Source organism: Mus musculus, chromosome 13, assembly GCF_000001635.26.
Source record: "Mus musculus strain C57BL/6J chromosome 13, GRCm38.p6 C57BL/6J".
NCBI lineage: Eukaryota > Metazoa > Chordata > Mammalia > Rodentia > Muridae > Mus > Mus musculus.
In genome coordinates this window covers 51,736,304-51,748,367 of record NC_000079.6, presented here as the reverse complement: position 1 = coordinate 51,748,367, position 12,064 = coordinate 51,736,304, and the positions used below count along the sequence as shown (strand labels likewise).

The 12,064-nt window shown below is 50.8% G+C and overlaps 1 protein-coding gene across 14 annotated transcripts in view; it reads left to right on the top strand.

Moving 5' to 3' along the window:
• Sema4d (sema domain, immunoglobulin domain (Ig), transmembrane domain (TM) and short cytoplasmic domain, (semaphorin) 4D) overlaps positions 1-12,064 on the top strand; it is a 108,150-nt gene that overhangs the window by 45,311 nt on the left and 50,775 nt on the right. For 2 of the 14 annotated variants that reach the window (NM_001378315.1, NM_001378316.1), the window contains exon 1: positions 8,922-8,999. The exons of the other annotated variants lie outside the window; for them this stretch is intronic. The gene's annotated coding sequence lies outside the window, so the exon portion shown is untranslated. Of the gene's footprint in view, positions 1-8,921; positions 9,000-12,064 lie in introns of those variants that run through there. 14 annotated transcript variants of the gene reach the window in all.

Here is a 12,064-nt window from a genome sequence, read left to right as displayed (position 1 = left end):
TGGCCGGGTCACACTCTTCTTTGTGGTTTGAACTCATTTATCTCAGGTTTCTGTCTCACAGACACTCTGTGGGGAGGGAGTGGTGGCCTAGAGCAGCTGGCTTGCTGCCTGTGGGTGTGGCCCTGGCAGGGACTTGCCTGGCCCCACAGCCCAGGGAAGGAAGGCCCTGGTTTATGCTTCAGCAGATCCACAGATACGTGTAGGATAGCACAGCTGGGGTGGCCTCATGTCGCTAGGGTCTGTCAATCCGAGGACTTTGACGGCCCATGAGTGTGTGGAAGCCAGAGGCCTGCGAAGGATGTTGTTCTATGATGGGGACAGAGAGGGGCCTTAATTACAAGCCAGGACCAAATTGACCATGTCTGCCCTGGAGCTCCCAGAATCAGAAGCCCTGGAATCAGAGCCCAGAGACTTCCCAAGAATGGGGGTTTCTCGGAGGTGGGGGATGGGATGGGTGGTGACACTTCCAAAGTCAAAGATTTGTGGTCCGACTGCATTTTCCTGCGACTTCTCATGTTCTCCAGGGTCCCGAGATTCATACTCAGCCCACAGTTGCTCACACTCCTAGACCTGCCCCCCTTTTCTCTACTTGACTCTAGTGGGGCTCCCACCTCCCACCATGCTATGGCAGGTTTACTGAGAGGGGTCCTAAAGCAGCCCCGTTGAACACAGCAGACTCAGGCAGGGGTAGTATGGACGTCCCCTTATTAAAATACCAACCCATGGCTTCCCAGCAGGAACAGGCTTCACCGGAAAGAGCAGCAAACCAGTTATTCCCACCATGGGTATCTTCCCGAAGGCTGGCAGCTGCCCTCAAAGCAGGAGCGCAGGCTTACCTTAACTGCCCCTGTCAGTCTGTTGTCCCTCACTGGGCCACAGGGAGTCTGTGGATGAATGGATGGACATTGGGAGCCGTAATCCATAGCCTCGTTAACCCTGAATTTCAGAAGAAGTCAGAAGAGACATTGGCAAAGGAAAAAGGATCGATTTACAGTTTAGCCTGACTAGAGAAAGAAAGAAGCAGTGTGTAGCTTATAATGTCTAAAAACCAGGGGCTAAAGCCCAGGTCTGCAGACTGAGCCGTGAGAGAGCTTAAGGGACTTTCCTACAGCGGGGTCAGCTCGGTTCAACCAAGCAAACCACCAACCATCTCTGTCCCAGCCAGTGGGACTGATCACAAGTTAGGCTGTTAACAGACACCTTTATTTACTTACTTGTCTTTTTAATGAGTTTATATATATTTTTTTTTTTTTAATTTAATTTAATTTTTTTTATTTTTATTTTTGGTTTTTCGAGACAGGGTTTCTCTGTATAGCCCTGGCTGTCCTGGAACTCACTTTGTAGACCAGGCTGGCCTCGAACTCAGAAATCCGCCTGCCTCTGCCTCCCGAGGGCTGGGATTAAAGGCGTTCAGCACCACTGCCCGGCTTTTAATGAGTTTATGAAGTAACACATTTCCTTACGGCATTGTATCCTTGGTTTTGCTTGGTATCTCAGCATACCTTGTTCTCTGCCTCCTGATGTACCCCAGCCCCCCACTACTCCCCCATCTGCTTCCAAACCACCTGTGTTCCATTCCCCGCCCCTCCCTTCTCCCTTGAAGTCTTTTTTTTCCCCATCATGGATTCTCTTCTTCTTCCTGGCTTCTCCCCATACTTATTCCCAGTTAAATATATGCATTTAACAATCAGACACTAGGCTGAGCTGTTCGAGAAATACAGAGAGAGTTTGTTTTGTTGTTGTTGTTGTTGTTTTCAATTTGGCCGAGGAAAACAGGGTTGGCATTCTGTCTCAATGATTCCCATTTATGAAAGAAAGGAGTCTCCATAAGTTTTATGGGATGGCAAGTGGAAAATCCCTACCTGTCCCGGGCCCTGCAGACTTCCTTCCTGTGTCCACTCCTTTGATGGATGTCGGACGCAGGTTTTTCAACTTCAAGTCGGCTCCTGCAGGACTGTCAAACATACTAATTTTGAAAATGAAGAAAAAGGTGGGGAATAAGCGTCTCCTGTGTCACCGGAACTCCAGCCCCTTTTCTCAGTTTTGGATTTTAGTGACAGATGTGCTATTTCTGGGGATCTGCAGGGGACTGAATAAATGTCCCTCCAGACATCCATATCAGAGCCTGTGACTGTTAGGTGACATGGTGAGGGGCCTAGCAGAAGCTGTCATGATCTGATGTCCCTGCTAATTCAGATGACCCAGAATGTAATCATCAGAGTCATGGCAGGAGGTGGAGCTCCTTGCTGCTGGGGAAGCGGGTGGGGAAGAGCCCTCCACTTTCCAGGCCCTGGTCTCTGGGGCCTGTGAAGTAAACAGATAAGAGACGGATCAAGAGGAGACAAGCTGGCTGACTTTAACATCTTCCTTCGTGTGTATTTGGCACCCGACAGAAGAGAAGTCAGACCCAGAAGATGCAGATCGGGGGCTTCAAATCCATTTAAATAAGTGGTGATAAATCACTGGGAAGAGATGAGACAAAAGAGGGCAGGGGTGGGGGTGTGACTTCTGTAACAGTGACCTAGAAATGTGGGATGGGAGGGTAAGTTCCTTGAAGCCTCATCTGCTCTTCCTGGTGTGGGATAGACAGTACCTGGACTAATGAAAATTGATGTCAGAGCCTGAGGACCTTGCAGCTCCAACAAGCCAGGGACAGCCACCTGTCCTCAGTGAGCCAATTAAAAAGTAAACAGTGGTGAAAAGCAGAAAAGGGAGGTTTATTCAATGGGCTCACCCTGGGAAGACAAGAAATCAGGCCCACCCATACACACCAGGGCCTCCAGTGGTTCACCCCCACCACAGACACACCAGGATCATCCTCAGGGCTCCGAGGGTCCACATGCTAAGCTGTCCAGGTCACGTGGTCAGGCAGTATTTCAGCTCTAGTCTCTTCGGCGGCAAGGTCTTCTGACAAGTTATGGAGCTGTCTTGAGATCTTTTCCCTGGGAGAGAGTTCCTCTGGCTTGTCTTTCTCTCAGTCTGAGATTACTGGGGGAGATTCCATTTTCCTGGGTCCATTGTTTCAATAGCCTGATAGCCAGAGGCACCGGGTGTCTTTACAATATCTTCATTCCTGCCAGGACTTTGCAAAGTCCTTACCTGCCTTCAGATCTCAGCAGTCCTGGTGACAGAGCCCTCCTTGGCCTGGGACACTGGGCTCCCTCCCACTTGCTGGTGGTGGCAGTGGAGGGAGCTCGGTGGTGAGGGAAGCCTACTGAGTGGAGAAGCCCAATCCAGGAGCTTGGATCAGCAGCCATGAGCTTTCAGCCAGCTGTTCTGTAATGTATCTATATTGTTTCATACCATTTGGAGTCCGTTTCAACAACGTCCTAGGGAGACATCCGTGCTCCCTAAAATGATGTAGTCTTCAGGGGTGGGGGGATTGGGGGCCATTGAGAGACAGGCAAGGTCTGTGATGGCCCTGCCGGGCAGGGATGCAGGAACTCTGTCTCTGCCAGTGTTGGTGAAGGAACAGCAAGGTAAGGGAGTATGGTGGGCGTTACCAGGCCTTGGTATTCCCAAAGGGAAGTTCCTGTGAGGGATGGGCACAGATAGATGTGGCTAGGCTAGAAGGCAGATCAGAGTCTCAGCTGCTCAAAGAGCTAAGGAAGAATCATTTGAGCCTAGTAGTTCAGGGCTGTCTTGGGCAACAGAGCAAGACTTCTCCCCATCCCCCACCCCCAAGACAAGACAAAATGAACCAAAAGGATAGGCTATATTGGTCAGCCACAAAATGGGCCGGTCTTTGTTCTGCACTACCACAGCCCTGGGGACCTGTCTGGGGTGTGTGCTCTTGGTGTGAGTCTACTATGAGTTTAGAACTAGGCAAGCAGCCACAGGCTCTGGGCTGGCAGAACATAGAGGTCAGCAGGAACAGAGCTTAAAACTAACCATTTTCCTGGTGCTTCTGTTGGGCGCGTCCAGGAAGTGGAACCAGCCAGCTAGGAGAGGTTCTGTAAAGCTTACTGGCCTGGTTGTGTTCTCTGGGTGGCAGCGGTTTCAGGTACAGGGCTCTTAAGGTGCCAAGGACCTGGGGGACAGGCAGGAAGGTGATTCCTGGTACTCTTCTCAGAGTGTCATCGGGGCACATGCTCACAGGCTGGTCTGGCAAGCATGGATCCTGTAGACTAGTCCCAAGCCCAAAGTGATTCTGTTGCTGACCACTCTTCACCCAGGCCTCTCCCTCTGTGACTTCCCTGCCTCTCCTGGCCACCTCTGTGTCAGTTTTCTGCCTACCCACTGTTTCTGGAAGCCTCTTCCTAGTGCTTGAAGGCTTCTGTCCTAGTTACTGAGGGGCTTAGAGACCATGGCCGGAAGCACCGCTGACAGTTTACATTGTATCCAAACGTCTGCTTCAGACAAAGCAAGACAGCCTGGAGTGCTGAAGGTTTTTGAAACCTCAAAGCCCACCCCAGCAACACACCTGCTCCAACAAGGGGCAAGCATTCAAATAATGAGCCTGTGGAAGCCATTTTCATTCAGATCACCACACTTGGGCTACCACTCAGGGCTTGGAGCATCATCTCAGCTTAAATGTTTGCAGGCATTTGAGCATTGTGGTCGGGGTGATACGTGAGGTTTCAGGTCCACTTGTGTCCTGGCGCCCTGGCCAGTGAATCCTTTCCTCTGTGGATAGTCTTAGGTAGTGTGTAATCCCTTCTTTTTTCTTTTTGTGAGGCAGGGACACCTTGTAGCCTAGGCTGTCCATAACTCTTGCTCCTCCTGTCTCCAGCGCTGCAATTCCAGGTGAACACCGCCATGTATGGTTTATACAGTGCTGGCTGGGGTTGAATTCAGGACTTCATGTACACTAAGCAAGCCCCCTGCCAACAGAGCTACCTCTCCAAGACCCCATTTTTCTTTTGGTTGAGATAGGGTCTTGTTGTGTTGCCTTGACTGGACCTAGAACTCACGGCTCAAGTGGTCCTGCCGCCTCAGACCCTGAACAGCCAGGACTGAAGTGAATTGAAGATCCATTGACCTGAACGTCTCTGAAAGTGAGAGACTTGGTGGTTTTGTGTGTCCATTTGACACAAGCTAGAGTTATCACAGAGAAAGGAGCCTCTCTTGAGGAAATGCCTCCATGAGATCCAGCTGTAAGGCATTTTCTCAGTTAGTGATCAAGGGTGGGAGGGCCCATTGTGGGTGGTGCCATCCTTGGGTTCTATAAGAAAGCAAGCTGAGCAAGCCAGTAAGCAGCACCCCTCCATGGCTTTTGCACCCACTCCTGCCTCCAAGCTCCTGCCCTGTGTGAGTTCCTGTCCTGACTTCCATTGGTGATGAACCGCAATGTGGAAGTGTAAGCTGAATAAACCCTTCCCTCCCCAACTTGCTTCGTGGTCATGATGTTTTGTGCAGGAATAGAAACCCTGACTAAGACCGAGGCTGACCTAAGTCAGAGCAGTGGTGGCGGATGAAGGCAGGTGACCAGGCAGGCAGTCGGCAGTGGCTGTCAGTGCTGGAGTGATGCTTGTGGGCTTCAGTCCTTGCCTCCTTGAGAGGTCACTCCCTGGGGTTGGGGTGCAGATCTCCTGGGCCTCTGTGTCAGCACAAAAGGGCAACTCTGCTCCCCAGGTGCACATGGGTCGGTCGGACTGAGCCACTCTGCCCGGCTCTGACTGCCACAGGCTGGCTGTGTGCCACTCTGATCTCTCTGTGTGTCTTTCACTTTTCCTTTCTAGAGATAGATTTCTGGGTGAGCAGATGCTGCTGAGAGATGTAATTCCCTCGAGCCCCAAAGACAACCTCTTCCCGTCTTAAACTGGTTCAGCATGGGGGGTGGGGGCGTTCCCCAGTCATTGTAGACAAAACAAAATGTCCTCCTAAGAATTGACCTTTTTGGGTTTTTTTTTAAAAGACTTACTTTTCTGTACATGTGTGCACATGCCTGCATGTGTGTGTGCGCGCGCCTGTGTTTATTGGAACTGGGTCCCCTGTAAGATCAGCAGGCGCTTTTAGCCACTGAGCCCTCTTTTCCAGTTGGAGAGTTGGTTTTTAAGTTGCTTCCCCTTCAGTCATGTCTAGACTGTTGACATCTTGTGCATTGTTGTCATACATAGAACTTGCACCCAAGAACCACAGGACCTAGTGAGCTAGGTAAAGTCTCATTGAGTTCTAAGTGAGCTTAGAGGTTTTTTGTTTGTTTTGAAACAGGGTCTCACTGGAGAGCCTTAGCTGGCCTAGAACTCACTTTGTAGACCAACCTGGCCTCAAACTCATAGAGATTTGCCTGTCTCTGCCTCCCAAGTACTAGGGAGCTTATGGATTTTTATTGGGCCACATTTATTGCTACCTGGGACCCATGTGGATCAGCAGGTGAATTAAGCCACTCGAAGTAGTCCATTTCAATAACTTTACTACAACCCGGTGGTGGCCAGGTAATCCAGGCTCAGGTTGCTGCTGCTACACTTGGTCTAACTGTGCCTCTGGGTGTGGAGGGAGATAATGAACTTCGGAGCAGAGGCGTGAAGATGGAGGCCAGAACGGAACAGCACAGCTGTGAAGATATCAGGCAGGGGCCTAAGGTGCTAAGTGCTTGTGAGGGCACAGATCTTAAATGAGGCTGAATCTCTACGGGTGTCAGGAATGCCCTTCGGGGATACTGAGTCAGGATGCATCAGAAGAGAAGGTGCCAAGGTGAGAAGTAGCCGTGGCTACTTGATACTAAGGTCTATTGACCCCGGGGGGGGGGGGGGTGCAAATCGGATGATGCTTAAATTCTCTTTAAATTCCTAACTTCCAGAACTGAACTCAGGTCATTCCACTCATGTGCAAGTAACCACACCCAGATCAGCCTAGGGGCGTCCCGTGTGAGACCCACTTACAGCTCAAAAGCAGGAGCTGCTGCCTACCCCTTCAGGTGTGGGTCTGTATGGAGCTGCCCGGCCCAGCCTCCAGGCTTCACCCTCAGGGGTGTGATTATGGCAGAGTAGCTCTGCATTTAAGCGCTCTCCTATTGTTTTGCATTTAATACTGTATTGTGTTTGTCTGTACTTGCTGAGAACTGCTGGCATGCATGGCTTAATGCTGCCTGTGTTGCACACCTGGCTCCTGTTATTTGCTTAACCCTTCCTGATGGGCGAGCTTATGCTAGGAGATCATTTTTGCTTTGAAGCCACCTTAGAGATAAATATCTCCAAGCTGGCATCTCCTTGAACTTGAGGGATTGCATGGCATTAACTGTCAGGCCCCAGATCCCTGCTCTTCTCTGGAAGCTGCATCCAGAGGGTACACAGGCACCTTTGCTTCTTGGTGGAGGTAAGATGAAGTTGGGTACGGCTAATGGATGGACTGGGTAGGGCTGGGCAGGACTTGCCGGCTGGGGCAATGTTGCTACAAAACTTCCCCTCCTTACGAAATTCTGTGATGCACTCACTCCCTGTGCTGAAATCCCCTTCCCATGACTGAACTGTTCCCTGCGCCTGTGTCACTTGAGTTTCCCCTGTGTCATGTCACTCCCTGGCCCCTCCCCAAAGGCTGTCCAAATTATGTCTTTCCCACCTGTTTTTGGTGGAGATCAGTTTTAGTTGGCCTTGGGACAGGGAAGCCCACCATGATCAACCTACTTATGGAGAACTCAGCGTCTGTGTGGAACCCGCATACCCCCACCCACCCAGGCTTCATCTTCTTGGGTTGCTAATGTGATGCAGCATATACCGGGCCAGTAGTGGAAGGCGTAAGGACACGTGTGTGCACATGCAGCCCAGACTCAGCAGTTTCTTCGTGTGTCTTTGTGTGAGTTCATGTTCACATGTAGGTGGGCACACTTAAGTGTGCAAGTTTAGTGTGCAAGTATGGAAGCCCGAGAGGCCCATATGAGGGTCTGCTCTTGCAACATCACACGTAGGCTTTCACGTGGGCTCTATGGATTGAATGTAAGTCCTCAGGTTTGGATGGCAAGCACTTAACCCGCTGAGCTACCTCTGCGAGCCCTGACTTTCTCTGCCTTTAAACACACGTATGCCTAACAAACAGTCCTGACACCATGGGAGCCCCTGTAGTTCCAAGAATGGAGCCTCTTCATCTTGCACAGCTGCCCCCGGTCTGCATTGTTTGGGGCCTTAAGCCTGTTACTTGCACTCTCTTCTGCCTGTGGATAGGGGGAGAAGACAGAATGGGACTGGTGGATACATGTGAGGTGTCGTCTTTCATTAGGACACCTCACCACAGTCGTCAGTGTGGAAGGACCTGGAGTGTCCCAGGCCTCTGGAGTGTCCCAGGCCACCTGGGTGCTGAGCTCACTTGAGGACAAATTGTTGTCTTGAGGCAGAGATTATTTGCACCCTGGATTATCATGGTGAAAGAATGTTCTAGAATCTTGGCTTTTCCAGGTGATGCAGATTCCTGGGAATTCTAAGGTTCACTGCTCTAGGCTTGGCAGGAGGCAGATCTGAATGTCCAGTCAGCATTCTTTCCCTGTACTTGGGGATGAGTCCATCTCCTTCCTGTGGCCCCAAGAGACGCAGCAGTGGCCATATCCCTCTGCAGGTGCATTACTGTGTCTGGTGACAGTGACTCACCAGCTCTCCCTTGTTCCCTGTGACTGACCCACCATGCTTCACTATCTGAATCATCTAGGAATTGACACAGCACAGAACAGGAGGCCTCTCACCTACTCTGGCATGCCTGGCTGCTTGCAGGACCATCCTGTATGAGGCTCACCAGACTCATCAGGTACTCAGGGCCAGGGTCTTTAAGTCAACCCAGAGCTGTAGGACCTGGGTTTCCCAATCCATGGAGATCTAGGCTGTCAGGAGCAGAATGGCTCTCGTTAGCTGGTCAGTGAGGCTCCAGTTGCTCCTTCCCTGCTTGTAATGCACAGAGCAATCTGATTTCTGGGATTCCTTTGGTCTAATGATAGTGGGTTCTCCCTGGGTCCATTTCTATTGGAAGATGGGTTCTTGGGTCCCGCCCACTGCCTCAGGGACACGGTGAATGCTGTTCTGATAGGAGCCATCTTTATGTCTTTATGGATCATTTCCTGCCTCCAGTGACTTCAGGTATGTGTAACAGAATTCGAGGGCCGCTCCAGGTCATGGACTCATCCAAAGTGGTTTCCGGATGCTTGTGTCACGCTAGAGAGTGGTTCTCAACCTGTGGGTCAGATACACTGTATAACAGATAGTTACAGTTATGAAGTAGCAATGAAATCATTTTATGATTGCAGGGGGGTGTCACCACAACATGAGGAACTGTATTAAAGAGTCACAGCATTAGGAAGGTTGAGAACCATGGCCCTAAAGGAAGTCAGGAAAAAAAAGCTCCCGTGAGTTGAGAGACCGGGTAAAGTGAGTTTGGGGATAGTTTATAATTTATGGATAACAGCAAACAAGTCTCTGGAGTGTTCTTGTGTGTGTACTACCAGGCACATGCATGTACAAGCCTGTGTGCCACAACACTTGTGTCAAAGGACTTGATGACAGGCACTCATTCTTGCTGAGTCATCTTGATAGCCTGTTACATCTTGCCCGAGGGCCATTTTGGTATTTGGAGACTGGAAGTTCATAGAGATTCTGGCTGGAAAAAACAAACCAACCAACCCATGGCAACAGTTGAACCATAACTGTCTTGGGTCAAATGAAACCCCGACACCCTCACAGCCATGTGTGAGGTAGCCGTTTCATCTCATGGCTCGCCCTCAGGTGTTCAGCCTACCCATCCACAGTGACTACATGCTGAGCGGCGGTTAAAAGCATTGGCTGCTTTGGTTCCACTGTGGTTAAGAAGCAGAGACAGGGCAGTGGTGGCGCACGCCTTTAATCCCAGCAGTCAGGAAGCAGAGGCAGGTGGATCTCTCTGGAGTTCGAGGCCAGCCTGATCTACAGAGTGAGTTCTGGGTTAGCCAGGGCTCCACAGGGAAACCCTGTCTTGAAAAAACAAATTAAAAACAAAACAAAAGAAGCAGGGATACGTTTTATCCTGAGGCTGAGGCAGGGAGAGCTTAGGTTTAGGATTCAGAGGCCAGGCCTGGTGACACAGTAAAACCTAGCTGAAAAAGAAAAAGAGAGAGAAGAGAGAGAGAGAGAGAGAGAGAGAGAGAGAGTTAACAGATCCTTAAGATGCAGTGAAGTTGCTTAGGTATGGTTTGGGAGGTTTCTGGAGGAAGGCAGGGATCTGTTGATAGTCAGGGTGACCCACACAGTGTGACAATTGACAGTTGGCAGTTAGACAAACTGGAAACCCTGATGAGACAAACTAGGGGAGCTTGCTTACTGGGCCGTGCATACAGAGAACAGGCAGCCCCTCCCGTGGGTGTACCACATCCTCAGAAAGGAGTGAGGAGATAACCGCCCACTGACCTGGGCCCTGTCTGCCGAATCATGATTATGACCCTTGTGAGCTGGCCCTGCCTTGTAATTTTGCTGTACATTTCTGAGGAGTTGCTATAGATGAAAGGAATCCGCTAGGGCAGCATTTTGTGGTCTGGGGACTTAGAAAACAAATCCTGGTTGGCCGCGGCCCTGCCCTCTCTGGCTTTGTGCGCTCATCCATCGCCTATGCATGAACTGGGTTTGAGAGCTGCAGGGCAGAAGGACCCCCAGCCCACAGGCAGAGCTGCTGCCTTGCTCTTCTGGTCCCTTCCCTGTGGTGGCCTTCTGCTGCATTCCGCCAGTCCAAGTGTCTTCCGGTGCTCTGTCCAACCCGTGCTTGCCACGGAGAGTGATAGATGTTCTGGAATTTAATACGTGCCATCCAGGCCTGTGGTCATTGCAAGATTTAGTGGTTCAAAATCTTTGTTGCATATAGGGAAGAGCTGCTGAGCCAGGGGTGGGGTGGGGGGTCTCATGTAGCCTACGTTGGCCTTGACGTTGCTGTGGAGCTGATGATAACCTTGAACTCTGCTCTGCTTCCTTTAGACTCCACAGCTACAGTTATGAGCCTGCAGCCATCACCAAAACCGGTTTTAAACAGTGTGGGTTTCTTATCTTAGACTTCTCGAATGCTAGTCAGCCATTCCAGCCCCTGAGCTGCACACAGCCTGAGCCCCGACTGGACCCTTAAAATGCTCCAGGCTCGCTTAAAGCCAAGTGCTCTGCTCTTTTAGCCCGTGGCTGAGCCATCTCAGGGAAGCCTTTGTGACAGGCTACGTTTTACCAGTAGCAAGATTGCCAGTTAACACTCACCAGCTAGCTCTTCCTTGGACGCCATGCCTGGGATTAAGTTCTTCACACAGATCAGCCTCAGAATCTCAGAGGTGAGGCAGTGGTAACTTCTCAGCTTCCCTTTTCTGAAGGAAGAAAATGGCTCAGAGAGGCCCAGCAACTTCCTTAAGACCACCCAGCTTGGAGGCGCCAGTCTTTGAGCCGATAGTTTTTGACCATAGGACCCTTTGATCCAGTTATTGCTGGGAATATACCCTCTCACCCCCACCCTCACTCCCACCCCCCACCCCCACCCCCACCCCCGAGCTGCTGTCCTAGAAGTAAGAGGCAGGGAGGCTTCTGGCTTCTGAAATTGGAAAGCTTGCTCTCTTCTTATGAGTGTCTTCCTTCCTTCTGCAAGCCACAGGAGCTGCTTTGTTAAGGAGGAGGCTAAGGTGGCATCTTAAACCCACACAGGAGGGTTCCATGGGTAGGGTGACTGGGGTGGGAGACTAATTATAACTTGTGTGGTTTTTGTGTTGAGGAAGCAGGAAAAAAAAAAAAAAAACGGTCTGAGTGAGGGGAAGCTACAAGCTGAAGACTCAGGGTCTGGGAGGCTGCTGCAGCCAGAAGCTGGTTGTGACTTGAATTTGGAGCTGGCTAGGGCCAGAGACTAGACAAGGACACTGGAGCCTTGGTGGGCAGGAAGTGGGTACAGACAGTGAGTCCAAGTGTCAGAGCCAGTCGGTGTCACAGGGACACAGAAACCCGGACCACACTGTCAGCCCTGGCTGGTCCTTCATTCAGGAAGTGACAAGCGTGTGGAAGGGAATCGTTCCATATCATAATTCTAGGCCTTCACTGTGTTCTCTGAGCCTTTCCGGGCCGTGTCAGTTCCTTCCCTTATCCCCCTAAGCTGTTTCCTATCCTAACCCCAGGAGAGATGCTACCCCTGGGACAGGAGAGACCCTTTGAGTGAGTCA